General features: G+C 36.3%; 70 non-coding genes across 70 annotated transcripts; all 70 read left to right on the top strand.

The window, feature by feature from the left end:
• Nucleotides 1–82: 82 nt before the first annotated feature.
• Nucleotides 83–201, top strand: LOC146947698 (5S ribosomal RNA). The gene has a single exon (XR_015029873.1). It is a non-coding gene; the product is annotated as a 5S ribosomal RNA (ribosomal RNA).
• Nucleotides 202–399: 198 nt separating this feature from the next.
• On the top strand, nt 400–518 carry LOC146947697 (5S ribosomal RNA). The gene has a single exon (XR_015029872.1). It is a non-coding gene; the product is annotated as a 5S ribosomal RNA (ribosomal RNA).
• A 198-nt stretch (nt 519–716) lies between these two features.
• Nucleotides 717–835, top strand: LOC146947696 (5S ribosomal RNA). The gene has a single exon (XR_015029871.1). It is a non-coding gene; the product is annotated as a 5S ribosomal RNA (ribosomal RNA).
• A 200-nt stretch (nt 836–1,035) lies between these two features.
• LOC146947695 (5S ribosomal RNA) lies at nt 1,036–1,154 on the top strand. Its single transcript, XR_015029259.1, has one exon. It is a non-coding gene; the product is annotated as a 5S ribosomal RNA (ribosomal RNA).
• Nucleotides 1,155–1,352: 198 nt separating this feature from the next.
• Nucleotides 1,353–1,471, top strand: LOC146947694 (5S ribosomal RNA). The gene has a single exon (XR_015028981.1). It is a non-coding gene; the product is annotated as a 5S ribosomal RNA (ribosomal RNA).
• A 198-nt stretch (nt 1,472–1,669) lies between these two features.
• LOC146947693 (5S ribosomal RNA) lies at nt 1,670–1,788 on the top strand. The gene has a single exon (XR_015029870.1). It is a non-coding gene; the product is annotated as a 5S ribosomal RNA (ribosomal RNA).
• Nucleotides 1,789–1,988: 200 nt separating this feature from the next.
• LOC146947692 (5S ribosomal RNA) lies at nt 1,989–2,107 on the top strand. The gene has a single exon (XR_015029868.1). It is a non-coding gene; the product is annotated as a 5S ribosomal RNA (ribosomal RNA).
• Nucleotides 2,108–2,387: 280 nt separating this feature from the next.
• Nucleotides 2,388–2,506, top strand: LOC146947691 (5S ribosomal RNA). The gene has a single exon (XR_015029867.1). It is a non-coding gene; the product is annotated as a 5S ribosomal RNA (ribosomal RNA).
• Nucleotides 2,507–2,704: 198 nt separating this feature from the next.
• Nucleotides 2,705–2,823, top strand: LOC146947690 (5S ribosomal RNA). The gene has a single exon (XR_015029866.1). It is a non-coding gene; the product is annotated as a 5S ribosomal RNA (ribosomal RNA).
• A 197-nt stretch (nt 2,824–3,020) lies between these two features.
• LOC146947689 (5S ribosomal RNA) lies at nt 3,021–3,139 on the top strand. Its single transcript, XR_015029865.1, has one exon. It is a non-coding gene; the product is annotated as a 5S ribosomal RNA (ribosomal RNA).
• A 198-nt stretch (nt 3,140–3,337) lies between these two features.
• Nucleotides 3,338–3,456, top strand: LOC146947688 (5S ribosomal RNA). Its single transcript, XR_015029864.1, has one exon. It is a non-coding gene; the product is annotated as a 5S ribosomal RNA (ribosomal RNA).
• Nucleotides 3,457–3,656: 200 nt separating this feature from the next.
• Nucleotides 3,657–3,775, top strand: LOC146947687 (5S ribosomal RNA). The gene has a single exon (XR_015029258.1). It is a non-coding gene; the product is annotated as a 5S ribosomal RNA (ribosomal RNA).
• A 198-nt stretch (nt 3,776–3,973) lies between these two features.
• Nucleotides 3,974–4,092, top strand: LOC146947686 (5S ribosomal RNA). The gene has a single exon (XR_015029268.1). It is a non-coding gene; the product is annotated as a 5S ribosomal RNA (ribosomal RNA).
• A 198-nt stretch (nt 4,093–4,290) lies between these two features.
• Nucleotides 4,291–4,409, top strand: LOC146947685 (5S ribosomal RNA). Its single transcript, XR_015029863.1, has one exon. It is a non-coding gene; the product is annotated as a 5S ribosomal RNA (ribosomal RNA).
• Nucleotides 4,410–4,607: 198 nt separating this feature from the next.
• Nucleotides 4,608–4,726, top strand: LOC146947684 (5S ribosomal RNA). Its single transcript, XR_015029862.1, has one exon. It is a non-coding gene; the product is annotated as a 5S ribosomal RNA (ribosomal RNA).
• Nucleotides 4,727–4,923: 197 nt separating this feature from the next.
• Nucleotides 4,924–5,042, top strand: LOC146947683 (5S ribosomal RNA). The gene has a single exon (XR_015029861.1). It is a non-coding gene; the product is annotated as a 5S ribosomal RNA (ribosomal RNA).
• Nucleotides 5,043–5,240: 198 nt separating this feature from the next.
• On the top strand, nt 5,241–5,359 carry LOC146947682 (5S ribosomal RNA). Its single transcript, XR_015029860.1, has one exon. It is a non-coding gene; the product is annotated as a 5S ribosomal RNA (ribosomal RNA).
• Nucleotides 5,360–5,557: 198 nt separating this feature from the next.
• Nucleotides 5,558–5,676, top strand: LOC146947681 (5S ribosomal RNA). Its single transcript, XR_015029859.1, has one exon. It is a non-coding gene; the product is annotated as a 5S ribosomal RNA (ribosomal RNA).
• A 200-nt stretch (nt 5,677–5,876) lies between these two features.
• Nucleotides 5,877–5,995, top strand: LOC146947680 (5S ribosomal RNA). Its single transcript, XR_015029257.1, has one exon. It is a non-coding gene; the product is annotated as a 5S ribosomal RNA (ribosomal RNA).
• Nucleotides 5,996–6,193: 198 nt separating this feature from the next.
• Nucleotides 6,194–6,312, top strand: LOC146947679 (5S ribosomal RNA). The gene has a single exon (XR_015028980.1). It is a non-coding gene; the product is annotated as a 5S ribosomal RNA (ribosomal RNA).
• A 198-nt stretch (nt 6,313–6,510) lies between these two features.
• LOC146947678 (5S ribosomal RNA) lies at nt 6,511–6,629 on the top strand. The gene has a single exon (XR_015029857.1). It is a non-coding gene; the product is annotated as a 5S ribosomal RNA (ribosomal RNA).
• A 200-nt stretch (nt 6,630–6,829) lies between these two features.
• LOC146947677 (5S ribosomal RNA) lies at nt 6,830–6,948 on the top strand. Its single transcript, XR_015029856.1, has one exon. It is a non-coding gene; the product is annotated as a 5S ribosomal RNA (ribosomal RNA).
• A 280-nt stretch (nt 6,949–7,228) lies between these two features.
• On the top strand, nt 7,229–7,347 carry LOC146947676 (5S ribosomal RNA). Its single transcript, XR_015029855.1, has one exon. It is a non-coding gene; the product is annotated as a 5S ribosomal RNA (ribosomal RNA).
• A 198-nt stretch (nt 7,348–7,545) lies between these two features.
• On the top strand, nt 7,546–7,664 carry LOC146947675 (5S ribosomal RNA). Its single transcript, XR_015029854.1, has one exon. It is a non-coding gene; the product is annotated as a 5S ribosomal RNA (ribosomal RNA).
• A 197-nt stretch (nt 7,665–7,861) lies between these two features.
• Nucleotides 7,862–7,980, top strand: LOC146947674 (5S ribosomal RNA). Its single transcript, XR_015029853.1, has one exon. It is a non-coding gene; the product is annotated as a 5S ribosomal RNA (ribosomal RNA).
• A 198-nt stretch (nt 7,981–8,178) lies between these two features.
• Nucleotides 8,179–8,297, top strand: LOC146947673 (5S ribosomal RNA). Its single transcript, XR_015029852.1, has one exon. It is a non-coding gene; the product is annotated as a 5S ribosomal RNA (ribosomal RNA).
• Nucleotides 8,298–8,497: 200 nt separating this feature from the next.
• On the top strand, nt 8,498–8,616 carry LOC146947672 (5S ribosomal RNA). The gene has a single exon (XR_015029256.1). It is a non-coding gene; the product is annotated as a 5S ribosomal RNA (ribosomal RNA).
• Nucleotides 8,617–8,814: 198 nt separating this feature from the next.
• On the top strand, nt 8,815–8,933 carry LOC146947671 (5S ribosomal RNA). The gene has a single exon (XR_015029267.1). It is a non-coding gene; the product is annotated as a 5S ribosomal RNA (ribosomal RNA).
• Nucleotides 8,934–9,131: 198 nt separating this feature from the next.
• LOC146947670 (5S ribosomal RNA) lies at nt 9,132–9,250 on the top strand. Its single transcript, XR_015029851.1, has one exon. It is a non-coding gene; the product is annotated as a 5S ribosomal RNA (ribosomal RNA).
• Nucleotides 9,251–9,450: 200 nt separating this feature from the next.
• Nucleotides 9,451–9,569, top strand: LOC146947669 (5S ribosomal RNA). Its single transcript, XR_015029850.1, has one exon. It is a non-coding gene; the product is annotated as a 5S ribosomal RNA (ribosomal RNA).
• A 280-nt stretch (nt 9,570–9,849) lies between these two features.
• Nucleotides 9,850–9,968, top strand: LOC146947668 (5S ribosomal RNA). The gene has a single exon (XR_015029849.1). It is a non-coding gene; the product is annotated as a 5S ribosomal RNA (ribosomal RNA).
• Nucleotides 9,969–10,166: 198 nt separating this feature from the next.
• On the top strand, nt 10,167–10,285 carry LOC146947667 (5S ribosomal RNA). The gene has a single exon (XR_015029848.1). It is a non-coding gene; the product is annotated as a 5S ribosomal RNA (ribosomal RNA).
• Nucleotides 10,286–10,482: 197 nt separating this feature from the next.
• Nucleotides 10,483–10,601, top strand: LOC146947666 (5S ribosomal RNA). Its single transcript, XR_015029846.1, has one exon. It is a non-coding gene; the product is annotated as a 5S ribosomal RNA (ribosomal RNA).
• A 198-nt stretch (nt 10,602–10,799) lies between these two features.
• LOC146947665 (5S ribosomal RNA) lies at nt 10,800–10,918 on the top strand. Its single transcript, XR_015029845.1, has one exon. It is a non-coding gene; the product is annotated as a 5S ribosomal RNA (ribosomal RNA).
• Nucleotides 10,919–11,118: 200 nt separating this feature from the next.
• On the top strand, nt 11,119–11,237 carry LOC146947664 (5S ribosomal RNA). Its single transcript, XR_015029844.1, has one exon. It is a non-coding gene; the product is annotated as a 5S ribosomal RNA (ribosomal RNA).
• Nucleotides 11,238–11,435: 198 nt separating this feature from the next.
• On the top strand, nt 11,436–11,554 carry LOC146947663 (5S ribosomal RNA). Its single transcript, XR_015028949.1, has one exon. It is a non-coding gene; the product is annotated as a 5S ribosomal RNA (ribosomal RNA).
• A 197-nt stretch (nt 11,555–11,751) lies between these two features.
• LOC146947662 (5S ribosomal RNA) lies at nt 11,752–11,870 on the top strand. Its single transcript, XR_015029843.1, has one exon. It is a non-coding gene; the product is annotated as a 5S ribosomal RNA (ribosomal RNA).
• Nucleotides 11,871–12,068: 198 nt separating this feature from the next.
• Nucleotides 12,069–12,187, top strand: LOC146947661 (5S ribosomal RNA). The gene has a single exon (XR_015029842.1). It is a non-coding gene; the product is annotated as a 5S ribosomal RNA (ribosomal RNA).
• A 200-nt stretch (nt 12,188–12,387) lies between these two features.
• On the top strand, nt 12,388–12,506 carry LOC146947660 (5S ribosomal RNA). Its single transcript, XR_015029255.1, has one exon. It is a non-coding gene; the product is annotated as a 5S ribosomal RNA (ribosomal RNA).
• Nucleotides 12,507–12,704: 198 nt separating this feature from the next.
• LOC146947659 (5S ribosomal RNA) lies at nt 12,705–12,823 on the top strand. Its single transcript, XR_015029265.1, has one exon. It is a non-coding gene; the product is annotated as a 5S ribosomal RNA (ribosomal RNA).
• Nucleotides 12,824–13,021: 198 nt separating this feature from the next.
• LOC146947658 (5S ribosomal RNA) lies at nt 13,022–13,140 on the top strand. Its single transcript, XR_015029841.1, has one exon. It is a non-coding gene; the product is annotated as a 5S ribosomal RNA (ribosomal RNA).
• A 200-nt stretch (nt 13,141–13,340) lies between these two features.
• LOC146947657 (5S ribosomal RNA) lies at nt 13,341–13,459 on the top strand. The gene has a single exon (XR_015029840.1). It is a non-coding gene; the product is annotated as a 5S ribosomal RNA (ribosomal RNA).
• A 280-nt stretch (nt 13,460–13,739) lies between these two features.
• Nucleotides 13,740–13,858, top strand: LOC146947656 (5S ribosomal RNA). Its single transcript, XR_015029839.1, has one exon. It is a non-coding gene; the product is annotated as a 5S ribosomal RNA (ribosomal RNA).
• A 198-nt stretch (nt 13,859–14,056) lies between these two features.
• LOC146947655 (5S ribosomal RNA) lies at nt 14,057–14,175 on the top strand. Its single transcript, XR_015029838.1, has one exon. It is a non-coding gene; the product is annotated as a 5S ribosomal RNA (ribosomal RNA).
• Nucleotides 14,176–14,372: 197 nt separating this feature from the next.
• Nucleotides 14,373–14,491, top strand: LOC146947654 (5S ribosomal RNA). Its single transcript, XR_015029837.1, has one exon. It is a non-coding gene; the product is annotated as a 5S ribosomal RNA (ribosomal RNA).
• A 198-nt stretch (nt 14,492–14,689) lies between these two features.
• Nucleotides 14,690–14,808, top strand: LOC146947653 (5S ribosomal RNA). Its single transcript, XR_015029835.1, has one exon. It is a non-coding gene; the product is annotated as a 5S ribosomal RNA (ribosomal RNA).
• A 200-nt stretch (nt 14,809–15,008) lies between these two features.
• Nucleotides 15,009–15,127, top strand: LOC146947652 (5S ribosomal RNA). Its single transcript, XR_015029253.1, has one exon. It is a non-coding gene; the product is annotated as a 5S ribosomal RNA (ribosomal RNA).
• A 198-nt stretch (nt 15,128–15,325) lies between these two features.
• On the top strand, nt 15,326–15,444 carry LOC146947651 (5S ribosomal RNA). The gene has a single exon (XR_015029264.1). It is a non-coding gene; the product is annotated as a 5S ribosomal RNA (ribosomal RNA).
• A 198-nt stretch (nt 15,445–15,642) lies between these two features.
• On the top strand, nt 15,643–15,761 carry LOC146947650 (5S ribosomal RNA). Its single transcript, XR_015029834.1, has one exon. It is a non-coding gene; the product is annotated as a 5S ribosomal RNA (ribosomal RNA).
• Nucleotides 15,762–15,961: 200 nt separating this feature from the next.
• Nucleotides 15,962–16,080, top strand: LOC146947649 (5S ribosomal RNA). Its single transcript, XR_015029833.1, has one exon. It is a non-coding gene; the product is annotated as a 5S ribosomal RNA (ribosomal RNA).
• Nucleotides 16,081–16,360: 280 nt separating this feature from the next.
• Nucleotides 16,361–16,479, top strand: LOC146947648 (5S ribosomal RNA). Its single transcript, XR_015029832.1, has one exon. It is a non-coding gene; the product is annotated as a 5S ribosomal RNA (ribosomal RNA).
• Nucleotides 16,480–16,677: 198 nt separating this feature from the next.
• LOC146947647 (5S ribosomal RNA) lies at nt 16,678–16,796 on the top strand. Its single transcript, XR_015029831.1, has one exon. It is a non-coding gene; the product is annotated as a 5S ribosomal RNA (ribosomal RNA).
• Nucleotides 16,797–16,993: 197 nt separating this feature from the next.
• LOC146947646 (5S ribosomal RNA) lies at nt 16,994–17,112 on the top strand. Its single transcript, XR_015029830.1, has one exon. It is a non-coding gene; the product is annotated as a 5S ribosomal RNA (ribosomal RNA).
• Nucleotides 17,113–17,310: 198 nt separating this feature from the next.
• Nucleotides 17,311–17,429, top strand: LOC146947645 (5S ribosomal RNA). The gene has a single exon (XR_015029829.1). It is a non-coding gene; the product is annotated as a 5S ribosomal RNA (ribosomal RNA).
• A 198-nt stretch (nt 17,430–17,627) lies between these two features.
• LOC146947644 (5S ribosomal RNA) lies at nt 17,628–17,746 on the top strand. The gene has a single exon (XR_015029828.1). It is a non-coding gene; the product is annotated as a 5S ribosomal RNA (ribosomal RNA).
• Nucleotides 17,747–17,946: 200 nt separating this feature from the next.
• Nucleotides 17,947–18,065, top strand: LOC146947643 (5S ribosomal RNA). The gene has a single exon (XR_015029252.1). It is a non-coding gene; the product is annotated as a 5S ribosomal RNA (ribosomal RNA).
• A 198-nt stretch (nt 18,066–18,263) lies between these two features.
• LOC146947642 (5S ribosomal RNA) lies at nt 18,264–18,382 on the top strand. The gene has a single exon (XR_015028979.1). It is a non-coding gene; the product is annotated as a 5S ribosomal RNA (ribosomal RNA).
• A 198-nt stretch (nt 18,383–18,580) lies between these two features.
• LOC146947641 (5S ribosomal RNA) lies at nt 18,581–18,698 on the top strand. Its single transcript, XR_015029356.1, has one exon. It is a non-coding gene; the product is annotated as a 5S ribosomal RNA (ribosomal RNA).
• Nucleotides 18,699–18,898: 200 nt separating this feature from the next.
• On the top strand, nt 18,899–19,017 carry LOC146947640 (5S ribosomal RNA). Its single transcript, XR_015029827.1, has one exon. It is a non-coding gene; the product is annotated as a 5S ribosomal RNA (ribosomal RNA).
• Nucleotides 19,018–19,295: 278 nt separating this feature from the next.
• LOC146947639 (5S ribosomal RNA) lies at nt 19,296–19,414 on the top strand. The gene has a single exon (XR_015029826.1). It is a non-coding gene; the product is annotated as a 5S ribosomal RNA (ribosomal RNA).
• Nucleotides 19,415–19,612: 198 nt separating this feature from the next.
• Nucleotides 19,613–19,731, top strand: LOC146947638 (5S ribosomal RNA). The gene has a single exon (XR_015029824.1). It is a non-coding gene; the product is annotated as a 5S ribosomal RNA (ribosomal RNA).
• Nucleotides 19,732–19,929: 198 nt separating this feature from the next.
• On the top strand, nt 19,930–20,048 carry LOC146947637 (5S ribosomal RNA). The gene has a single exon (XR_015028978.1). It is a non-coding gene; the product is annotated as a 5S ribosomal RNA (ribosomal RNA).
• A 198-nt stretch (nt 20,049–20,246) lies between these two features.
• Nucleotides 20,247–20,365, top strand: LOC146947636 (5S ribosomal RNA). The gene has a single exon (XR_015029823.1). It is a non-coding gene; the product is annotated as a 5S ribosomal RNA (ribosomal RNA).
• A 200-nt stretch (nt 20,366–20,565) lies between these two features.
• On the top strand, nt 20,566–20,684 carry LOC146947635 (5S ribosomal RNA). Its single transcript, XR_015028905.1, has one exon. It is a non-coding gene; the product is annotated as a 5S ribosomal RNA (ribosomal RNA).
• A 278-nt stretch (nt 20,685–20,962) lies between these two features.
• LOC146947634 (5S ribosomal RNA) lies at nt 20,963–21,081 on the top strand. Its single transcript, XR_015029822.1, has one exon. It is a non-coding gene; the product is annotated as a 5S ribosomal RNA (ribosomal RNA).
• Nucleotides 21,082–21,279: 198 nt separating this feature from the next.
• Nucleotides 21,280–21,398, top strand: LOC146947633 (5S ribosomal RNA). Its single transcript, XR_015028850.1, has one exon. It is a non-coding gene; the product is annotated as a 5S ribosomal RNA (ribosomal RNA).
• A 198-nt stretch (nt 21,399–21,596) lies between these two features.
• On the top strand, nt 21,597–21,715 carry LOC146947632 (5S ribosomal RNA). Its single transcript, XR_015029821.1, has one exon. It is a non-coding gene; the product is annotated as a 5S ribosomal RNA (ribosomal RNA).
• A 198-nt stretch (nt 21,716–21,913) lies between these two features.
• Nucleotides 21,914–22,032, top strand: LOC146947631 (5S ribosomal RNA). Its single transcript, XR_015029820.1, has one exon. It is a non-coding gene; the product is annotated as a 5S ribosomal RNA (ribosomal RNA).
• A 197-nt stretch (nt 22,033–22,229) lies between these two features.
• On the top strand, nt 22,230–22,348 carry LOC146947630 (5S ribosomal RNA). The gene has a single exon (XR_015028951.1). It is a non-coding gene; the product is annotated as a 5S ribosomal RNA (ribosomal RNA).
• A 198-nt stretch (nt 22,349–22,546) lies between these two features.
• On the top strand, nt 22,547–22,665 carry LOC146947629 (5S ribosomal RNA). The gene has a single exon (XR_015029819.1). It is a non-coding gene; the product is annotated as a 5S ribosomal RNA (ribosomal RNA).
• The last annotated feature ends 3 nt before the right edge of the window (nt 22,666–22,668 follow it).

The following is a 22,668-nucleotide window of genomic DNA, read 5'->3' as shown; positions in this document are numbered from 1 at the left end:
ATTCGTTAATTAACGTAATTTGACGTCTTTTTTGAAAAATAAACTTAGAAATGCATATATACAATTACAACGCTTTACTTTCAGGTGCGATCATACCAGCACTAATGCACCGGATCCCATCAGAACTCCGCAGTTAAGCGTGCTTGGGCGAGAGTAGTACTAGGATGGGTGACCTCCTGGGAAGTCCTTGTGTTGCACCTCTTTTTGCCAAAATTTCGTGTTCTTTTTGTTAATTAGCGTAATTTTACGTCGTTTTTGAAAATTAAACTTCGATTGTATTTCATTTTTTTTCGTTAATTAACGCAACCTAAAACTCTATTCGTTAATTAACGTAATTTGACGTCTTTTTTGAAAAATAAACTTAGAAATGCATATATACAATTACAACGCTTTACTTTCAGGTGCGATCATACCAGCACTAATGCACCGGATCCCATCAGAACTCCGCAGTTAAGCGTGCTTGGGCGAGAGTAGTACTAGGATGGGTGACCTCCTGGGAAGTCCTTGTGTTGCACCTCTTTTTGGCAAAATTTCGTGTTCTTTTTGTTAATTAGCGTAATTTTACGTCGTTTTTGAAAATTAAACTTCGATTGTATTTCATTTTTTTTCGTTAATTAACGCAACCTAAAACTCTATTCGTTAATTAACGTAATTTGACGTCTTTTTTGAAAAATAAACTTAGAAATGCATATATACAATTACAACGCTTTACTTTCAGGTGCGATCATACCAGCACTAATGCACCGGATCCCATCAGAACTCCGCAGTTAAGCGTGCTTGGGCGAGAGTAGTACTAGGATGGGTGACCTCCTGGGAAGTCCTTGTGTTGCACCTCTTTTTGCCAAAATTTCGTGTTCTTTTTGTTAATTAGCGTAATTTTACGTCGTTTTTGAAAATTAAACTTCGATTGTATTTCATTTTTTTTCGTTAATTAACGCAACCTAAAACTCTATTCGTTAATTAACGTAATTTGACGTCTTTTTTGAAAAATAAACTTAGAAATGCATATATATACAATTACAACGCTTTACTTTCACGTGCGATCATACCAGCACTAATGCACCGGATCCCATCAGAACTCCGCAGTTAAGCGTGCTTGGGCGAGAGTAGTACTAGGATGGGTGACCTACTGGGAAGTCCTTGTGTTGCACCTCTTTTTGCCAAAATTTCGTGTTCTTTTTGTTAATTAGCGTAATTTTACGTCGTTTTTGAAAATTAAACTTCGATTGTATTTCATTTTTTTTCGTTAATTAACGCAACCTAAAACTCTATTCGTTAATTAACGTAATTTGACGTCTTTTTTGAAAAATAAACTTAGAAATGCATATATACAATTACAACGCTTTACTTTCAGGTGCGATCATACCAGCTCTAATGCACCGGATCCCATCAGAACTCCGCAGTTAAGCGTGCTTGGGCGAGAGTAGTACTAGGATGGGTGACCTCCTGGGAAGTCCTTGTGTTGCACCTCTTTTTGCCAAAATTTCGTGTTCTTTTTGTTAATTAGCGTAATTTTACGTCGTTTTTGAAAATTAAACTTCGATTGTATTTCATTTTTTTTCGTTAATTAACGCAACCTAAAACTCTATTCGTTAATTAACGTAATTTGACGTCTTTTTTGAAAAATAAACTTAGAAATGCATATATACAATTACAACGCTTTACTTTCAGGTGCGATCATACCAGCACTAATGCACCGGATCCCATCAGAACTCCGCAGTTAAGCGTGCTTGGGCGAGAGTAGTACTAGGATGGGTGACCTCCTGGGAAGTCCTTGTGTTGCACCTCTTTTTGCCAAAATTTCGTGTTCTTTTTGTTAATTAGCGTAATTTTACGTCGTTTTTGAAAATTAAACTTCGATTGTATTTCATTTTTTTTCGTTAATTAACGCAACCTAAAACTCTATTCGTTAATTAACGTAATTTGACGTCTTTTTTGAAAAATAAACTTAGAAATGCATATATATACAATTACAACGCTTTACTTTCAGGTGCGATCATACCAGCACTAATGCACCGGATCCCATCAGAACTCCGCAGTTAAGCGTGCTTGGGCGAGAGTAGTACTAGGATGGGTGACCTCCTGGGAAGTCCTTGTGTTGCACCTCTTTTTGCCAAAATTTCGTGTTCTTTTTGTTAATTAGCGTAATTTTACGTCGCCTCCTGGGAAGTCCTTGTGTTGCACCTCTTTTTGCCAAAATTTCGTGTTCTTTTTGTTAATTAGCGTAATTTTACGTCGTTTTTGAAAATTAAACTTCGATTGTATTTCATTTTTTTTCGTTAATTAACGCAACCTAAAACTCTATTCGTTAATTAACGTAATTTGACGTCTTTTTTGAAAAATAAACTTAGAAATGCATATATATACAATTACAACGCTTTACTTTCAGGTGCGATCATACCAGCACTAATGCACCGGATCCCATCAGAACTCCGCAGTTAAGCGTGCTTGGGCGAGAGTAGTACTAGGATGGGTGACCTCCTGGGAAGTCCTTGTGTTGCACCTCTTTTTGCCAAAATTTCGTGTTCTTTTTGTTAATTAGCGTAATTTTACGTCGTTTTTGAAAATTAAACTTCGATTGTATTTCATTTTTTTTCGTTAATTAACGCAACCTAAAACTCTATTCGTTAATTAACGTAATTTGACGTCTTTTTTGAAAAATAAACTTAGAAATGCATATATAAAATTACAACGCTTTACTTTCAGGTGCGATCATACCAGCACTAATGCACCGGATCCCATCAGAACTCCGCAGTTAAGCGTGCTTGGGCGAGAGTAGTACTAGGATGGGTGACCTCCTGGGAAGTCCTTGTGTTGCACCTCTTTTTGCCAAAATTTCGTGTTCTTTTTGTTAATTAGCGTAATTTTACGTCGTTTTTGAAAATTAAACTTCGATTGTATTTCATTTTTTTCGTTAATTAACGCAACCTAAAACTCTATTCGTTAATTAACGTAATTTGACGTCTTTTTTGAAAAATAAACTTAGAAATGCATATATACAATTACAACGCTTTACTTTCAGGTGCGATCATACCAGCACTAATGCACCGGATCCCATCAGAACTCCGCAGTTAAGCGTGCTTGGGCGAGAGTAGTACTAGGATGGGTGACCTCCTGGGAAGTCCTTGTGTTGCACCTCTTTTTGCCAAAATTTCGTGTTCTTTTTGTTAATTAGCGTAATTTTACGTCGTTTTTGAAAATTAAACTTCGATTGTATTTCATTTTTTTTCGTTAATTAACGCAACCTAAAACTCTATTCGTTAATTAACGTAATTTGACGTCTTTTTTGAAAAATAAACTTAGAAATGCATATATACAATTACAACGCTTTACTTTCAGGTGCGATCATACCAGCACTAATGCACCGGATCCCATCAGAACTCCGCAGTTAAGCGTGCTTGGGCGAGAGTAGTACTAGGATGGGTGACCTCCTGGGAAGTCCTTGTGTTGCACCTCTTTTTGCCAAAATTTCGTGTTCTTTTTGTTAATTAGCGTAATTTTACGTCGTTTTTGAAAATTAAACTTCGATTGTATTTCATTTTTTTTCGTTAATTAACGCAACCTAAAACTCTATTCGTTAATTAACGTAATTTGACGTCTTTTTTGAAAAATAAACTTAGAAATGCATATATATACAATTACAACGCTTTACTTTCACGTGCGATCATACCAGCACTAATGCACCGGATCCCATCAGAACTCCGCAGTTAAGCGTGCTTGGGCGAGAGTAGTACTAGGATGGGTGACCTACTGGGAAGTCCTTGTGTTGCACCTCTTTTTGCCAAAATTTCGTGTTCTTTTTGTTAATTAGCGTAATTTTACGTCGTTTTTGAAAATTAAACTTCGATTGTATTTCATTTTTTTTCGTTAATTAACGCAACCTAAAACTCTATTCGTTAATTAACGTAATTTGACGTCTTTTTTGAAAAATAAACTTAGAAATGCATATATACAATTACAACGCTTTACTTTCAGTTGCGATCATACCAGCTCTAATGCACCGGATCCCATCAGAACTCCGCAGTTAAGCGTGCTTGGGCGAGAGTAGTACTAGGATGGGTGACCTCCTGGGAAGTCCTTGTGTTGCACCTCTTTTTGCCGAAATTTCGTGTTCTTTTTGTTAATTAGCGTAATTTTACGTCGTTTTTGAAAATTAAACTTCGATTGTATTTCATTTTTTTTCGTTAATTAACGCAACCTAAAACTCTATTCGTTAATTAACGTAATTTGACGTCTTTTTTGAAAAATAAACTTAGAAATGCATATATACAATTACAACGCTTTACTTTCAGGTGCGATCATACCAGCACTAATGCACCGGATCCCATCAGAACTCCGCAGTTAAGCGTGCTTGGGCGAGAGTAGTACTAGGATGGGTGACCTCCTGGGAAGTCCTTGTGTTGCACCTCTTTTTGCCAAAATTTCGTGTTCTTTTTGTTAATTAGCGTAATTTTACGTCGTTTTTGAAAATTAAACTTCGATTGTATTTCATTTTTTTTCGTTAATTAACGCAACCTAAAACTCTATTCGTTAATTAACGTAATTTGACGTCTTTTTTGAAAAATAAACTTAGAAATGCATATATAAAATTACAACGCTTTACTTTCAGGTGCGATCATACCAGCACTAATGCACCGGATCCCATCAGAACTCCGCAGTTAAGCGTGCTTGGGCGAGAGTAGTACTAGGATGGGTGACCTCCTGGGAAGTCCTTGTGTTGCACCTCTTTTTGCCAAAATTTCGTGTTCTTTTTGTTAATTAGCGTAATTTTACGTCGTTTTTGAAAATTAAACTTCGATTGTATTTCATTTTTTTCGTTAATTAACGCAACCTAAAACTCTATTCGTTAATTAACGTAATTTGACGTCTTTTTTGAAAAATAAACTTAGAAATGCATATATACAATTACAACGCTTTACTTTCAGGTGCGATCATACCAGCACTAATGCACCGGATCCCATCAGAACTCCGCAGTTAAGCGTGCTTGGGCGAGAGTAGTACTAGGATGGGTGACCTCCTGGGAAGTCCTTGTGTTGCACCTCTTTTTGCCAAAATTTCGTGTTCTTTTTGTTAATTAGCGTAATTTTACGTCGTTTTTGAAAATTAAACTTCGATTGTATTTCATTTTTTTTCGTTAATTAACGCAACCTAAAACTCTATTCGTTAATTAACGTAATTTGACGTCTTTTTTGAAAAATAAACTTAGAAATGCATATATACAATTACAACGCTTTACTTTCAGGTGCGATCATACCAGCACTAATGCACCGGATCCCATCAGAACTCCGCAGTTAAGCGTGCTTGGGCGAGAGTAGTACTAGGATGGGTGACCTCCTGGGAAGTCCTTGTGTTGCACCTCTTTTTGGCAAAATTTCGTGTTCTTTTTGTTAATTAGCGTAATTTTACGTCGTTTTTGAAAATTAAACTTCGATTGTATTTCATTTTTTTTCGTTAATTAACGCAACCTAAAACTCTATTCGTTAATTAACGTAATTTGACGTCTTTTTTGAAAAATAAACTTAGAAATGCATATATACAATTACAACGCTTTACTTTCAGGTGCGATCATACCAGCACTAATGCACCGGATCCCATCAGAACTCCGCAGTTAAGCGTGCTTGGGCGAGAGTAGTACTAGGATGGGTGACCTCCTGGGAAGTCCTTGTGTTGCACCTCTTTTTGCCAAAATTTCGTGTTCTTTTTGTTAATTAGCGTAATTTTACGTCGTTTTTGAAAATTAAACTTCGATTGTATTTCATTTTTTTTCGTTAATTAACGCAACCTAAAACTCTATTCGTTAATTAACGTAATTTGACGTCTTTTTTGAAAAATAAACTTAGAAATGCATATATATACAATTACAACGCTTTACTTTCACGTGCGATCATACCAGCACTAATGCACCGGATCCCATCAGAACTCCGCAGTTAAGCGTGCTTGGGCGAGAGTAGTACTAGGATGGGTGACCTACTGGGAAGTCCTTGTGTTGCACCTCTTTTTGCCAAAATTTCGTGTTCTTTTTGTTAATTAGCGTAATTTTACGTCGTTTTTGAAAATTAAACTTCGATTGTATTTCATTTTTTTTCGTTAATTAACGCAACCTAAAACTCTATTCGTTAATTAACGTAATTTGACGTCTTTTTTGAAAAATAAACTTAGAAATGCATATATACAATTACAACGCTTTACTTTCAGGTGCGATCATACCAGCTCTAATGCACCGGATCCCATCAGAACTCCGCAGTTAAGCGTGCTTGGGCGAGAGTAGTACTAGGATGGGTGACCTCCTGGGAAGTCCTTGTGTTGCACCTCTTTTTGCCAAAATTTCGTGTTCTTTTTGTTAATTAGCGTAATTTTACGTCGTTTTTGAAAATTAAACTTCGATTGTATTTCATTTTTTTTCGTTAATTAACGCAACCTAAAACTCTATTCGTTAATTAACGTAATTTGACGTCTTTTTTGAAAAATAAACTTAGAAATGCATATATACAATTACAACGCTTTACTTTCAGGTGCGATCATACCAGCACTAATGCACCGGATCCCATCAGAACTCCGCAGTTAAGCGTGCTTGGGCGAGAGTAGTACTAGGATGGGTGACCTCCTGGGAAGTCCTTGTGTTGCACCTCTTTTTGCCAAAATTTCGTGTTCTTTTTGTTAATTAGCGTAATTTTACGTCGTTTTTGAAAATTAAACTTCGATTGTATTTCATTTTTTTTCGTTAATTAACGCAACCTAAAACTCTATTCGTTAATTAACGTAATTTGACGTCTTTTTTGAAAAATAAACTTAGAAATGCATATATATACAATTACAACGCTTTACTTTCAGGTGCGATCATACCAGCACTAATGCACCGGATCCCATCAGAACTCCGCAGTTAAGCGTGCTTGGGCGAGAGTAGTACTAGGATGGGTGACCTCCTGGGAAGTCCTTGTGTTGCACCTCTTTTTGCCAAAATTTCGTGTTCTTTTTGTTAATTAGCGTAATTTTACGTCGCCTCCTGGGAAGTCCTTGTGTTGCACCTCTTTTTGCCAAAATTTCGTGTTCTTTTTGTTAATTAGCGTAATTTTACGTCGTTTTTGAAAATTAAACTTCGATTGTATTTCATTTTTTTTCGTTAATTAACGCAACCTAAAACTCTATTCGTTAATTAACGTAATTTGACGTCTTTTTTGAAAAATAAACTTAGAAATGCATATATATACAATTACAACGCTTTACTTTCAGGTGCGATCATACCAGCACTAATGCACCGGATCCCATCAGAACTCCGCAGTTAAGCGTGCTTGGGCGAGAGTAGTACTAGGATGGGTGACCTCCTGGGAAGTCCTTGTGTTGCACCTCTTTTTGCCAAAATTTCGTGTTCTTTTTGTTAATTAGCGTAATTTTACGTCGTTTTTGAAAATTAAACTTCGATTGTATTTCATTTTTTTTCGTTAATTAACGCAACCTAAAACTCTATTCGTTAATTAACGTAATTTGACGTCTTTTTTGAAAAATAAACTTAGAAATGCATATATAAAATTACAACGCTTTACTTTCAGGTGCGATCATACCAGCACTAATGCACCGGATCCCATCAGAACTCCGCAGTTAAGCGTGCTTGGGCGAGAGTAGTACTAGGATGGGTGACCTCCTGGGAAGTCCTTGTGTTGCACCTCTTTTTGCCAAAATTTCGTGTTCTTTTTGTTAATTAGCGTAATTTTACGTCGTTTTTGAAAATTAAACTTCGATTGTATTTCATTTTTTTCGTTAATTAACGCAACCTAAAACTCTATTCGTTAATTAACGTAATTTGACGTCTTTTTTGAAAAATAAACTTAGAAATGCATATATACAATTACAACGCTTTACTTTCAGGTGCGATCATACCAGCACTAATGCACCGGATCCCATCAGAACTCCGCAGTTAAGCGTGCTTGGGCGAGAGTAGTACTAGGATGGGTGACCTCCTGGGAAGTCCTTGTGTTGCACCTCTTTTTGCCAAAATTTCGTGTTCTTTTTGTTAATTAGCGTAATTTTACGTCGTTTTTGAAAATTAAACTTCGATTGTATTTCATTTTTTTTCGTTAATTAACGCAACCTAAAACTCTATTCGTTAATTAACGTAATTTGACGTCTTTTTTGAAAAATAAACTTAGAAATGCATATATACAATTACAACGCTTTACTTTCAGGTGCGATCATACCAGCACTAATGCACCGGATCCCATCAGAACTCCGCAGTTAAGCGTGCTTGGGCGAGAGTAGTACTAGGATGGGTGACCTCCTGGGAAGTCCTTGTGTTGCACCTCTTTTTGCCAAAATTTCGTGTTCTTTTTGTTAATTAGCGTAATTTTACGTCGTTTTTGAAAATTAAACTTCGATTGTATTTCATTTTTTTTCGTTAATTAACGCAACCTAAAACTCTATTCGTTAATTAACGTAATTTGACGTCTTTTTTGAAAAATAAACTTAGAAATGCATATATATACAATTACAACGCTTTACTTTCACGTGCGATCATACCAGCACTAATGCACCGGATCCCATCAGAACTCCGCAGTTAAGCGTGCTTGGGCGAGAGTAGTACTAGGATGGGTGACCTACTGGGAAGTCCTTGTGTTGCACCTCTTTTTGCCAAAATTTCGTGTTCTTTTTGTTAATTAGCGTAATTTTACGTCGTTTTTGAAAATTAAACTTCGATTGTATTTCATTTTTTTTCGTTAATTAACGCAACCTAAAACTCTATTCGTTAATTAACGTAATTTGACGTCTTTTTTGAAAAATAAACTTAGAAATGCATATATACAATTACAACGCTTTACTTTCAGTTGCGATCATACCAGCTCTAATGCACCGGATCCCATCAGAACTCCGCAGTTAAGCGTGCTTGGGCGAGAGTAGTACTAGGATGGGTGACCTCCTGGGAAGTCCTTGTGTTGCACCTCTTTTTGCCAAAATTTCGTGTTCTTTTTGTTAATTAGCGTAATTTTACGTCGTTTTTGAAAATTAAACTTCGATTGTATTTCATTTTTTTTCGTTAATTAACGCAACCTAAAACTCTATTCGTTAATTAACGTAATTTGACGTCTTTTTTGAAAAATAAACTTAGAAATGCATATATACAATTACAACGCTTTACTTTCAGGTGCGATCATACCAGCACTAATGCACCGGATCCCATCAGAACTCCGCAGTTAAGCGTGCTTGGGCGAGAGTAGTACTAGGATGGGTGACCTCCTGGGAAGTCCTTGTGTTGCACCTCTTTTTGCCAAAATTTCGTGTTCTTTTTGTTAATTAGCGTAATTTTACGTCGTTTTTGAAAATTAAACTTCGATTGTATTTCATTTTTTTTCGTTAATTAACGCAACCTAAAACTCTATTCGTTAATTAACGTAATTTGACGTCTTTTTTGAAAAATAAACTTAGAAATGCATATATATACAATTACAACGCTTTACTTTCAGGTGCGATCATACCAGCACTAATGCACCGGATCCCATCAGAACTCCGCAGTTAAGCGTGCTTGGGCGAGAGTAGTACTAGGATGGGTGACCTCCTGGGAAGTCCTTGTGTTGCACCTCTTTTTGCCAAAATTTCGTGTTCTTTTTGTTAATTAGCGTAATTTTACGTCGCCTCCTGGGAAGTCCTTGTGTTGCACCTCTTTTTGCCAAAATTTCGTGTTCTTTTTGTTAATTAGCGTAATTTTACGTCGTTTTTGAAAATTAAACTTCGATTGTATTTCATTTTTTTTCGTTAATTAACGCAACCTAAAACTCTATTCGTTAATTAACGTAATTTGACGTCTTTTTTGAAAAATAAACTTAGAAATGCATATATATACAATTACAACGCTTTACTTTCAGGTGCGATCATACCAGCACTAATGCACCGGATCCCATCAGAACTCCGCAGTTAAGCGTGCTTGGGCGAGAGTAGTACTAGGATGGGTGACCTCCTGGGAAGTCCTTGTGTTGCACCTCTTTTTGCCAAAATTTCGTGTTCTTTTTGTTAATTAGCGTAATTTTACGTCGTTTTTGAAAATTAAACTTCGATTGTATTTCATTTTTTTTCGTTAATTAACGCAACCTAAAACTCTATTCGTTAATTAACGTAATTTGACGTCTTTTTTGAAAAATAAACTTAGAAATGCATATATAAAATTACAACGCTTTACTTTCAGGTGCGATCATACCAGCACTAATGCACCGGATCCCATCAGAACTCCGCAGTTAAGCGTGCTTGGGCGAGAGTAGTACTAGGATGGGTGACCTCCTGGGAAGTCCTTGTGTTGCACCTCTTTTTGCCAAAATTTCGTGTTCTTTTTGTTAATTAGCGTAATTTTACGTCGTTTTTGAAAATTAAACTTCGATTGTATTTCATTTTTTTCGTTAATTAACGCAACCTAAAACTCTATTCGTTAATTAACGTAATTTGACGTCTTTTTTGAAAAATAAACTTAGAAATGCATATATACAATTACAACGCTTTACTTTCAGGTGCGATCATACCAGCACTAATGCACCGGATCCCATCAGAACTCCGCAGTTAAGCGTGCTTGGGCGAGAGTAGTACTAGGATGGGTGACCTCCTGGGAAGTCCTTGTGTTGCACCTCTTTTTGCCAAAATTTCGTGTTCTTTTTGTTAATTAGCGTAATTTTACGTCGTTTTTGAAAATTAAACTTCGATTGTATTTCATTTTTTTTCGTTAATTAACGCAACCTAAAACTCTATTCGTTAATTAACGTAATTTGACGTCTTTTTTGAAAAATAAACTTAGAAATGCATATATACAATTACAACGCTTTACTTTCAGGTGCGATCATACCAGCACTAATGCACCGGATCCCATCAGAACTCCGCAGTTAAGCGTGCTTGGGCGAGAGTAGTACTAGGATGGGTGACCTCCTGGGAAGTCCTTGTGTTGCACCTCTTTTTGCCAAAATTTCGTGTTCTTTTTGTTAATTAGCGTAATTTTACGTCGTTTTTGAAAATTAAACTTCGATTGTATTTCATTTTTTTTCGTTAATTAACGCAACCTAAAACTCTATTCGTTAATTAACGTAATTTGACGTCTTTTTTGAAAAATAAACTTAGAAATGCATATATATACAATTACAACGCTTTACTTTCAGGTGCGATCATACCAGCACTAATGCACCGGATCCCATCAGAACTCCGCAGTTAAGCGTGCTTGGGCGAGAGTAGTACTAGGATGGGTGACCTCCTGGGAAGTCCTTGTGTTGCACCTCTTTTTGCCAAAATTTCGTGTTCTTTTTGTTAATTAGCGTAATTTTACGTCGTTTTTGAAAATTAAACTTCGATTGTATTTCATTTTTTTTCGTTAATTAACGCAACCTAAAACTCTATTCGTTAATTAACGTAATTTGACGTCTTTTTTGAAAAATAAACTTAGAAATGCATATATAAAATTACAACGCTTTACTTTCAGGTGCGATCATACTAGCACTAATGCACCGGATCCCATCAGAACTCCGCAGTTAAGCGTGCTTGGGCGAGAGTAGTACTAGGATGGGTGACCTCCTGGGAAGTCCTTGTGTTGCACCTCTTTTTGCCAAAATTTCGTGTTCTTTTTGTTAATTAGCGTAATTTTACGTCGTTTTTGAAAATTAAACTTCGATTGTATTTCATTTTTTTCGTTAATTAACGCAACCTAAAACTCTATTCGTTAATTAACGTAATTTGACGTCTTTTTTGAAAAATAAACTTAGAAATGCATATATACAATTACAACGCTTTACTTTCAGGTGCGATCATACCAGCACTAATGCACCGGATCCCATCAGAACTCCGCAGTTAAGCGTGCTTGGGCGAGAGTAGTACTAGGATGGGTGACCTCCTGGGAAGTCCTTGTGTTGCACCTCTTTTTGCCAAAATTTCGTGTTCTTTTTGTTAATTAGCGTAATTTTACGTCGTTTTTGAAAATTAAACTTCGATTGTATTTCATTTTTTTTCGTTAATTAACGCAACCTAAAACTCTATTCGTTAATTAACGTAATTTGACGTCTTTTTTGAAAAATAAACTTAGAAATGCATATATACAATTACAACGCTTTACTTTCAGGTGCGATCATACCAGCACTAATGCACCGGATCCCATCAGAACTCCGCAGTTAAGCGTGCTTGGGCGAGAGTAGTACTAGGATGGGTGACCTCCTGGGAAGTCCTTGTGTTGCACCTCTTTTTGCCAAAATTTCGTGTTCTTTTTGTTAATTAGCGTAATTTTACGTCGTTTTTGAAAATTAAACTTCGATTGTATTTCATTTTTTTTCGTTAATTAACGCAACCTAAAACTCTATTCGTTAATTAACGTAATTTGACGTCTTTTTTGAAAAATAAACTTAGAAATGCATATATATACAATTACAACGCTTTACTTTCACGTGCGATCATACCAGCACTAATGCACCGGATCCCATCAGAACTCCGCAGTTAAGCGTGCTTGGGCGAGAGTAGTACTAGGATGGGTGACCTACTGGGAAGTCCTTGTGTTGCACCTCTTTTTGCCAAAATTTCGTGTTCTTTTTGTTAATTAGCGTAATTTTACGTCGTTTTTGAAAATTAAACTTCGATTGTATTTCATTTTTTTTCGTTAATTAACGCAACCTAAAACTCTATTCGTTAATTAACGTAATTTGACGTCTTTTTTGAAAAATAAACTTAGAAATGCATATATACAATTACAACGCTTTACTTTCAGTTGCGATCATACCAGCTCTAATGCACCGGATCCCATCAGAACTCCGCAGTTAAGCGTGCTTGGGCGAGAGTAGTACTAGGATGGGTGACCTCCTGGGAAGTCCTTGTGTTGCACCTCTTTTTGCCAAAATTTCGTGTTCTTTTTGTTAATTAGCGTAATTTTACGTCGTTTTTGAAAATTAAACTTCGATTGTATTTCATTTTTTTTCGTTAATTAACGCAACCTAAAACTCTATTCGTTAATTAACGTAATTTGACGTCTTTTTTGAAAAATAAACTTAGAAATGCATATATACAATTACAACGCTTTACTTTCAGGTGCGATCATACCAGCACTAATGCACCGGATCCCATCAGAACTCCGCAGTTAAGCGTGCTTGGGCGAGAGTAGTACTAGGATGGGTGACCTCCTGGGAAGTCCTTGTGTTGCACCTCTTTTTGCCAAAATTTCGTGTTCTTTTTGTTAATTAGCGTAATTTTACGTCGTTTTTGAAAATTAAACTTCGATTGTATTTCATTTTTTTTCGTTAATTAACGCAACCTAAAACTCTATTCGTTAATTAACGTAATTTGACGTCTTTTTTGAAAAATAAACTTAGAAATGCATATATATACAATTACAACGCTTTACTTTCAGGTGCGATCATACCAGCACTAATGCACCGGATCCCATCAGAACTCCGCAGTTAAGCGTGCTTGGGCGAGAGTAGTACTAGGATGGGTGACCTCCTGGGAAGTCCTTGTGTTGCACCTCTTTTTGCCAAAATTTCGTGTTCTTTTTGTTAATTAGCGTAATTTTACGTCGCCTCCTGGGAAGTCCTTGTGTTGCACCTCTTTTTGCCAAAATTTCGTGTTCTTTTTGTTAATTAGCGTAATTTTACGTCGTTTTTGAAAATTAAACTTCGATTGTATTTCATTTTTTTTCGTTAATTAACGCAACCTAAAACTCTATTCGTTAATTAACGTAATTTGACGTCTTTTTTGAAAAATAAACTTAGAAATGCATATATATACAATTACAACGCTTTACTTTCAGGTGCGATCATACCAGCACTAATGCACCGGATCCCATCAGAACTCCGCAGTTAAGCGTGCTTGGGCGAGAGTAGTACTAGGATGGGTGACCTCCTGGGAAGTCCTTGTGTTGCACCTCTTTTTGCCAAAATTTCGTGTTCTTTTTGTTAATTAGCGTAATTTTACGTCGTTTTTGAAAATTAAACTTCGATTGTATTTCATTTTTTTTCGTTAATTAACGCAACCTAAAACTCTATTCGTTAATTAACGTAATTTGACGTCTTTTTTGAAAAATAAACTTAGAAATGCATATATAAAATTACAACGCTTTACTTTCAGGTGCGATCATACCAGCACTAATGCACCGGATCCCATCAGAACTCCGCAGTTAAGCGTGCTTGGGCGAGAGTAGTACTAGGATGGGTGACCTCCTGGGAAGTCCTTGTGTTGCACCTCTTTTTGCCAAAATTTCGTGTTCTTTTTGTTAATTAGCGTAATTTTACGTCGTTTTTGAAAATTAAACTTCGATTGTATTTCATTTTTTTCGTTAATTAACGCAACCTAAAACTCTATTCGTTAATTAACGTAATTTGACGTCTTTTTTGAAAAATAAACTTAGAAATGCATATATACAATTACAACGCTTTACTTTCAGGTGCGATCATACCAGCACTAATGCACCGGATCCCATCAGAACTCCGCAGTTAAGCGTGCTTGGGCGAGAGTAGTACTAGGATGGGTGACCTCCTGGGAAGTCCTTGTGTTGCACCTCTTTTTGCCAAAATTTCGTGTTCTTTTTGTTAATTAGCGTAATTTTACGTCGTTTTTGAAAATTAAACTTCGATTGTATTTCATTTTTTTTCGTTAATTAACGCAACCTAAAACTCTATTCGTTAATTAACGTAATTTGACGTCTTTTTTGAAAAATAAACTTAGAAATGCATATATACAATTACAACGCTTTACTTTCAGGTGCGATCATACCAGCACTAATGCACCGGATCCCATCAGAACTCCGCAGTTAAGCGTGCTTGGGCGAGAGTAGTACTAGGATGGGTGACCTCCTGGGAAGTCCTTGTGTTGCACCTCTTTTTGCCAAAATTTCGTGTTCTTTTTGTTAATTAGCGTAATTTTACGTCGTTTTTGAAAATTAAACTTCGATTGTATTTCATTTTTTTTCGTTAATTAACGCAACCTAAAACTCTATTCGTTAATTAACGTAATTTGACGTCTTTTTTGAAAAATAAACTTAGAAATGCATATATATACAATTACAACGCTTTACTTTCACGTGCGATCATACCAGCACTAATGCACCGGATCCCATCAGAACTCCGCAGTTAAGCGTGCTTGGGCGAGAGTAGTACTAGGATGGGTGACCTACTGGGAAGTCCTTGTGTTGCACCTCTTTTTGCCAAAATTTCGTGTTCTTTTTGTTAATTAGCGTAATTTTACGTCGTTTTTGAAAATTAAACTTCGATTGTATTTCATTTTTTTTCGTTAATTAACGCAACCTAAAACTCTATTCGTTAATTAACGTAATTTGACGTCTTTTTTGAAAAATAAACTTAGAAATGCATATATACAATTACAACGCTTTACTTTCAGTTGCGATCATACCAGCTCTAATGCACCGGATCCCATCAGAACTCCGCAGTTAAGCGTGCTTGGGCGAGAGTAGTACTAGGATGGGTGACCTCCTGGGAAGTCCTTGTGTTGCACCTCTTTTTGCCAAAATTTCGTGTTCTTTTTGTTAATTAGCGTAATTTTACGTCGTTTTTGAAAATTAAACTTCGATTGTATTTCATTTTTTTTCGTTAATTAACGCAACCTAAAACTCTATTCGTTAATTAACGTAATTTGACGTCTTTTTTGAAAAATAAACTTAGAAATGCATATATACAATTACAACGCTTTACTTTCAGGTGCGATCATACCAGCACTAATGCACCGGATCCCATCAGAACTCCGCAGTTAAGCGTGCTTGGGCGAGAGTAGTACTAGGATGGGTGACCTCCTGGGAAGTCCTTGTGTTGCACCTCTTTTTGCCAAAATTTCGTGTTCTTTTTGTTAATTAGCGTAATTTTACGTCGTTTTTGAAAATTAAACTTCGATTGTATTTCATTTTTTTTCGTTAATTAACGCAACCTAAAACTCTATTCGTTAATTAACGTAATTTGACGTCTTTTTTGAAAAATAAACTTAGAAATGCATATATATACAATTACAACGCTTTACTTTCAGGTGCGATCATACCAGCACTAATGCACCGGATCCCATCAGAACTCCGCAGTTAAGCGTGCTTGGGCGAGAGTAGTACTAGGATGGGTGACCTCCTGGGAAGTCCTTGTGTTGCACCTCTTTTTGCCAAAATTTCGTGTTCTTTTTGTTAATTAGCGTAATTTTACGTCGCCTCCTGGGAAGTCCTTGTGTTGCACCTCTTTTTGCCAAAATTTCGTGTTCTTTTTGTTAATTAGCGTAATTTTACGTCGTTTTTGAAAATTAAACTTCGATTGTATTTCATTTTTTTTCGTTAATTAACGCAACCTAAAACTCTATTCGTTAATTAACGTAATTTGACGTCTTTTTTGAAAAATAAACTTAGAAATGCATATATATACAATTACAACGCTTTACTTTCAGGTGCGATCATACCAGCACTAATGCACCGGATCCCATCAGAACTCCGCAGTTAAGCGTGCTTGGGCGAGAGTAGTACTAGGATGGGTGACCTCCTGGGAAGTCCTTGTGTTGCACCTCTTTTTGCCAAAATTTCGTGTTCTTTTTGTTAATTAGCGTAATTTTACGTCGTTTTTGAAAATTAAACTTCGATTGTATTTCATTTTTTTTCGTTAATTAACGCAACCTAAAACTCTATTCGTTAATTAACGTAATTTGACGTCTTTTTTGAAAAATAAACTTAGAAATGCATATATAAAATTACAACGCTTTACTTTCAGGTGCGATCATACCAGCACTAATGCACCGGATCCCATCAGAACTCCGCAGTTAAGCGTGCTTGGGCGAGAGTAGTACTAGGATGGGTGACCTCCTGGGAAGTCCTTGTGTTGCACCTCTTTTTGCCAAAATTTCGTGTTCTTTTTGTTAATTAGCGTAATTTTACGTCGTTTTTGAAAATTAAACTTCGATTGTATTTCATTTTTTTCGTTAATTAACGCAACCTAAAACACTATTCGTTAATTAACGTAATTTGACGTCTTTTTTGAAAAATAAACTTAGAAATGCATATATACAATTACAACGCTTTACTTTCAGGTGCGATCATACCAGCACTAATGCACCGGATCCCATCAGAACTCCGCAGTTAAGCGTGCTTGGGCGAGAGTAGTACTAGGATGGGTGACCTCCTGGGAAGTCCTTGTGTTGCACCTCTTTTTGCCAAAATTTCGTGTTCTTTTTGTTAATTAGCGTAATTTTACGTCGTTTTTGAAAATTAAACTTCGATTGTATTTCATTTTTTTTCGTTAATTAACGCAACCTAAAACTCTATTCGTTAATTAACGTAATTTGACGTCTTTTTTGAAAAATAAACTTAGAAATGCATATATACAATTACAACGCTTTACTTTCAGGTGCGATCATACCAGCACTAATGCACCGGATCCCATCAGAACTCCGCAGTTAAGCGTGCTTGGGCGAGAGTAGTACTAGGATGGGTGACCTCCTGGGAAGTCCTTGTGTTGCACCTCTTTTTGCCAAAATTTCGTGTTCTTTTTGTTAATTAGCGTAATTTTACGTCGTTTTTGAAAATTAAACTTCGATTGTATTTCATTTTTTTTCGTTAATTAACGCAACCTAAAACTCTATTCGTTAATTAACGTAATTTGACGTCTTTTTTGAAAAATAAACTTAGAAATGCATATATACAATTACAACGCTTTACTTTCAGGTGCGATCATACCAGCACTAATGCACCGGATCCCATCAGAACTCCGCAGTTAAGCGTGCTTGGGCGAGAGTAGTACTAGGATGGGTGACCTCCTGGGAAGTCCTTGTGTTGCACCTCTTTTTGCCAAAATTTCGTGTTCTTTTTGTTAATTAGCGTAATTTTACGTCGTTTTTGAAAATTAAACTTCGATTGTATTTCATTTTTTTTCGTTAATTAACGCAACCTAAAACTCTATTCGTTAATTAACGTAATTTGACGTCTTTTTTGAAAAATAAACTTAGAAATGCATATATATACAATTACAACGCTTTACTTTCACGTGCGATCATACCAGCACTAATGCACCGGATCCCATCAGAACTCCGCAGTTAAGCGTGCTTGGGCGAGAGTAGTACTAGGATGGGTGACCTACTGGGAAGTCCTTGTGTTGCACCTCTTTTTGCCAAAATTTCGTGTTCTTTTTGTTAATTAGCGTAATTTTACGTCGTTTTTGAAAATTAAACTTCGATTGTATTTCATTTTTTTTCGTTAATTAACGCAACCTAAAACTCTATTCGTTAATTAACGTAATTTGACGTCTTTTTTGAAAAATAAACTTAGAAATGCATATATACAATTACAACGCTTTACTTTCAGGTGCGATCATACCAGCTCTAATGCACCGGATCCCATCAGAACTCCGCAGTTAAGCGTGCTTGGGCGAGAGTAGTACTAGGATGGGTGACCTCCTGGGAAGTCCTTGTGTTGCACCTCTTTTTGCCAAAATTTCGTGTTCTTTTTGTTAATTAGCGTAATTTTACGTCGTTTTTGAAAATTAAACTTCGATTGTATTTCATTTTTTTTCGTTAATTAACGCAACCTAAAACTCTATTCGTTAATTAACGTAATTTGACGTCTTTTTTGAAAAATAAACTTAGAAATGCATATATACAATTACAACGCTTTACTTTCAGGTGCGATCATACCAGCACTAATGCACCGGATCCCATCAGAACTCGCAGTTAAGCGTGCTTGGGCGAGAGTAGTACTAGGATGGGTGACCTCCTGGGAAGTCCTTGTGTTGCACCTCTTTTTGCCAAAATTTCGTGTTCTTTTTGTTAATTAGCGTAATTTTACGTCGTTTTTGAAAATTAAACTTCGATTGTATTTCATTTTTTTTCGTTAATTAACGCAACCTAAAACTCTATTCGTTAATTAACGTAATTTGACGTCTTTTTTGAAAAATAAACTTAGAAATGCATATATATACAATTACAACGCTTTACTTTCAGGTGCGATCATACCAGCACTAATGCACCGGATCCCATCAGAACTCCGCAGTTAAGCGTGCTTGGGCGAGAGTAGTACTAGGATGGGTGACCTCCTGGGAAGTCCTTGTGTTGCACCTCTTTTTGCCAAAATTTCGTGTTCTTTTTGTTAATTAGCGTAATTTTACGTCGCCTCCTGGGAAGTCCTTGTGTTGCACCTCTTTTTGCCAAAATTTCGTGTTCTTTTTGTTAATTAGCGTAATTTTACGTCGTTTTTGAAAATTAAACTTCGATTGTATTTCATTTTTTTTCGTTAATTAACGCAACCTAAAACTCTATTCGTTAATTAACGTAATTTGACGTCTTTTTTGAAAAATAAACTTAGAAATGAATATATAAAATTACAACGCTTTACTTTCAGGTGCGATCATACCAGCACTAATGCACCGGATCCCATCAGAACTCCGCAGTTAAGCGTGCTTGGGCGAGAGTAGTACTAGGATGGGTGACCTCCTGGGAAGTCCTTGTGTTGCACCTCTTTTTGCCAAAATTTCGTGTTCTTTTTGTTAATTAGCGTAATTTTACGTCGTTTTTGAAAATTAAACTTCGATTGTATTTCATTTTTTTTCGTTAATTAACGCAACCTAAAACTCTATTCGTTAATTAACGTAATTTGACGTCTTTTTTGAAAAATAAACTTAGAAATGCATATATACAATTACAACGCTTTACTTTCAGGTGCGATCATACCAGCACTAATGCACCGGATCCCATCAGAACTCCGCAGTTAAGCGTGCTTGGGCGAGAGTAGTACTAGGATGGGTGACCTCCTGGGAAGTCCTTGTGTTGCACCTCTTTTTGCCAAAATTTCGTGTTCTTTTTGTTAATTAGCGTAATTTTACGTCGTTTTTGAAAATTAAACTTCGATTGTATTTCATTTTTTTTCGTTAATTAATGCAACCTAAAACTCTATTCGTTAATTAACGTAATTTGACGTCTTTTTTGAAAAATAAACTTAGAAATGCATATATACAATTACAACGCTTTACTTTCAGGTGCGATCATACCAGCTCTAATGCACCGGATCCCATCAGAACTCCGCAGTTAAGCGTGCTTGGGCGAGAGTAGTACTAGGATGGGTGACCTCCTGGGAAGTCCTTGTGTTGCACCTCTTTTTGCCAAAATTTCGTGTTCTTTTTGTTAATTAGCGTAATTTTACGTCGTTTTTGAAAATTAAACTTCGATTGTATTTCATTTTTTTTCGTTAATTAACGCAACCTAAAACTCTATTCGTTAATTAACGTAATTTGACGTCTTTTTTGAAAAATAAACTTAGAAATGCATATATACAATTACAACGCTTTACTTTCAGGTGCGATCATACCAGCACTAATGCACCGGATCCCATCAGAACTCCGCAGTTAAGCGTGCTTGGGCGAGAGTAGTACTAGGATGGGTGACCTCCTGGGAAGTCCTTGTGTTGCACCTCTTTTTGCCAAAATTTCGTGTTCTTTTTGTTAATTAGCGTAATTTTACGTCGTTTTTGAAAATTAAACTTCGATTGTATTTCATTTTTTTTCGTTAATTAACGCAACCTAAAACTCTATTCGTTAATTAACGTAATTTGACGTCTTTTTTGAAAAATAAACTTAGAAATGCATATATATACAATTACAACGCTTTACTTTCAGGTGCGATCATACCAGCACTAATGCACCGGATCCCATCAGAACTCCGCAGTTAAGCGTGCTTGGGCGAGAGTAGTACTAGGATGGGTGACCTCCTGCGAAGTCCTTGTGTTGCACCTCTTTTTGCCAAAATTTCGTGTTCTTTTTGTTAATTAGCGTAATTTTACGTCGCCTCCTGGGAAGTCCTTGTGTTGCACCTCTTTTTGCCAAAATTTCGTGTTCTTTTTGTTAATTAGCGTAATTTTACGTCGTTTTTGAAAATTAAACTTCGATTGTATTTCATTTTTTTTCGTTAATTAACGCAACCTAAAACTCTATTCGTTAATTAACGTAATTTGACGTCTTTTTTGAAAAATAAACTTAGAAATGCATATATAAAATTACAGCGCTTTACTTTCAGGTGCGATCATACCAGCACTAATGCACCGGATCCCATCAGAACTCCGCAGTTAAGCGTGCTTGGGCGAGAGTAGTACTAGGATGGGTGACCTCCTGGGAAGTCCTTGTGTTGCACCTCTTTTTGCCAAAATTGCGTGTTCTTTTTGTTAATTAGCGTAATTTTACGTCGTTTTTGAAAATTAAACTTCGATTGTATTTCATTTTTTTTCGTTAATTAACGCAACCTAAAACTCTATTCGTTAATTAACGTAATTTGACGTCTTTTTTGAAAAATAAACTTAGAAATGCATATATACAATTACAACGCTTTACTTTCAGGTGCGATCATACCAGCACTAATGCACCGGATCCCATCAGAACTCCGCAGTTAAGCGTGCTTGGGCGAGAGTAGTACTAGGATGGGTGACCTCTTGGGAAGTCCTTGTGTTGCACCTCTTTTTGCCAAAATTTCGTGTTCTTTTTGTTAATTAGCGTAATTTTACGTCGTTTTTGAAAATTAAACTTCGATTGTATTTCATTTTTTTTCGTTAATCAACGCAACCTAAAACTCTATTCGTTAATTAACGTAATTTGACGTCTTTTTTGAAAAATAAACTTAGAAATGCATATATACAATTACAACGCTTTACTTTCAGGTGCGATCATACCAGCACTAATGCACCGGATCCCATCAGAACTCCGCAGTTAAGCGTGCTTGGGCGAGAGTAGTACTAGGATGGGTGACCTCCTGGGAAGTCCTTGTGTTGCACCTCTTTTTGCCAAAATTTCGTGTTCTTTTTGTTAATTAGCGTAATTTTACGTCGTTTTTGAAAATTAAACTTCGATTGTATTTCATTTTTTTTCGTTAATTAACGCAACCTAAAACTCTATTCGTTAATTAACGTAATTTGACGTCTTTTTTGAAAAATAAACTTAGAAATGCATATATAAAATTACAACGCTTTACTTTCAGGTGCGATCATACCAGCACTAATGCACCGGATCCCATCAGAACTCCGCAGTTAAGCGTGCTTGGGCGAGAGTAGTACTAGGATGGGTGACCTCCTGGGAAGTCCTTGTGTTGCACCTCTTTTTGCCAAAATTTCGTGTTCTTTTTGTTAATTAGCGTAATTTTACGTCGTTTTTGAAAATTAAACTTCGATTGTATTTCATTTTTTTCGTTAATTAACGCAACCTAAAACTCTATTCGTTAATTAACGTAATTTGACGTCTTTTTTTAAAAATAAACTTAGAAATGCATATATACAATTACAACGCTTTACTTTCAGGTGCGATCATATCAGCACTAATGCACCGGATCCCATCAGAACTCCGCAGTTAAGCGTGCTTGGGCGAGAGTAGTACTAGGATGGGTGACCTCCTGGGAAGTCCTTGTGTTGCACCTCTTTTTGCCAAAATTTCGTGTTCTTTTTGTTAATTAGCGTAATTTTACGTCGTTTTTGAAAATTAAACTTCGATTGTATTTCATTTTTTTTCGTTAATTAACGCAACCTAAAACTCTATTCGTTAATTAACGTAATTTGACGTCTTTTTTGAAAAATAAACTTAGAAATGCATATATACAATTACAACGCTTTACTTTCAGGTGCGATCATACCAGCACTAATGCACCGGATCCCATCAGAACTCCGCAGTTAAGCGTGCTTGGGCGAGAGTAGTACTAGGATGGGTGACCTCCTGGGAAGTCCTTGTGTTGCACCTCTTT

This window comes from Medicago sativa, chromosome 2 (assembly GCF_051527215.1).
Source record: "Medicago sativa cultivar Bolivia chromosome 2, Bolivia_mono, whole genome shotgun sequence".
In the NCBI taxonomy this organism is placed as follows: domain Eukaryota; kingdom Viridiplantae; phylum Streptophyta; class Magnoliopsida; order Fabales; family Fabaceae; genus Medicago; species Medicago sativa.
Note: the sequence above shows the minus strand (reverse complement) of the source record. Positions and strands in the feature narration are given on the sequence as shown.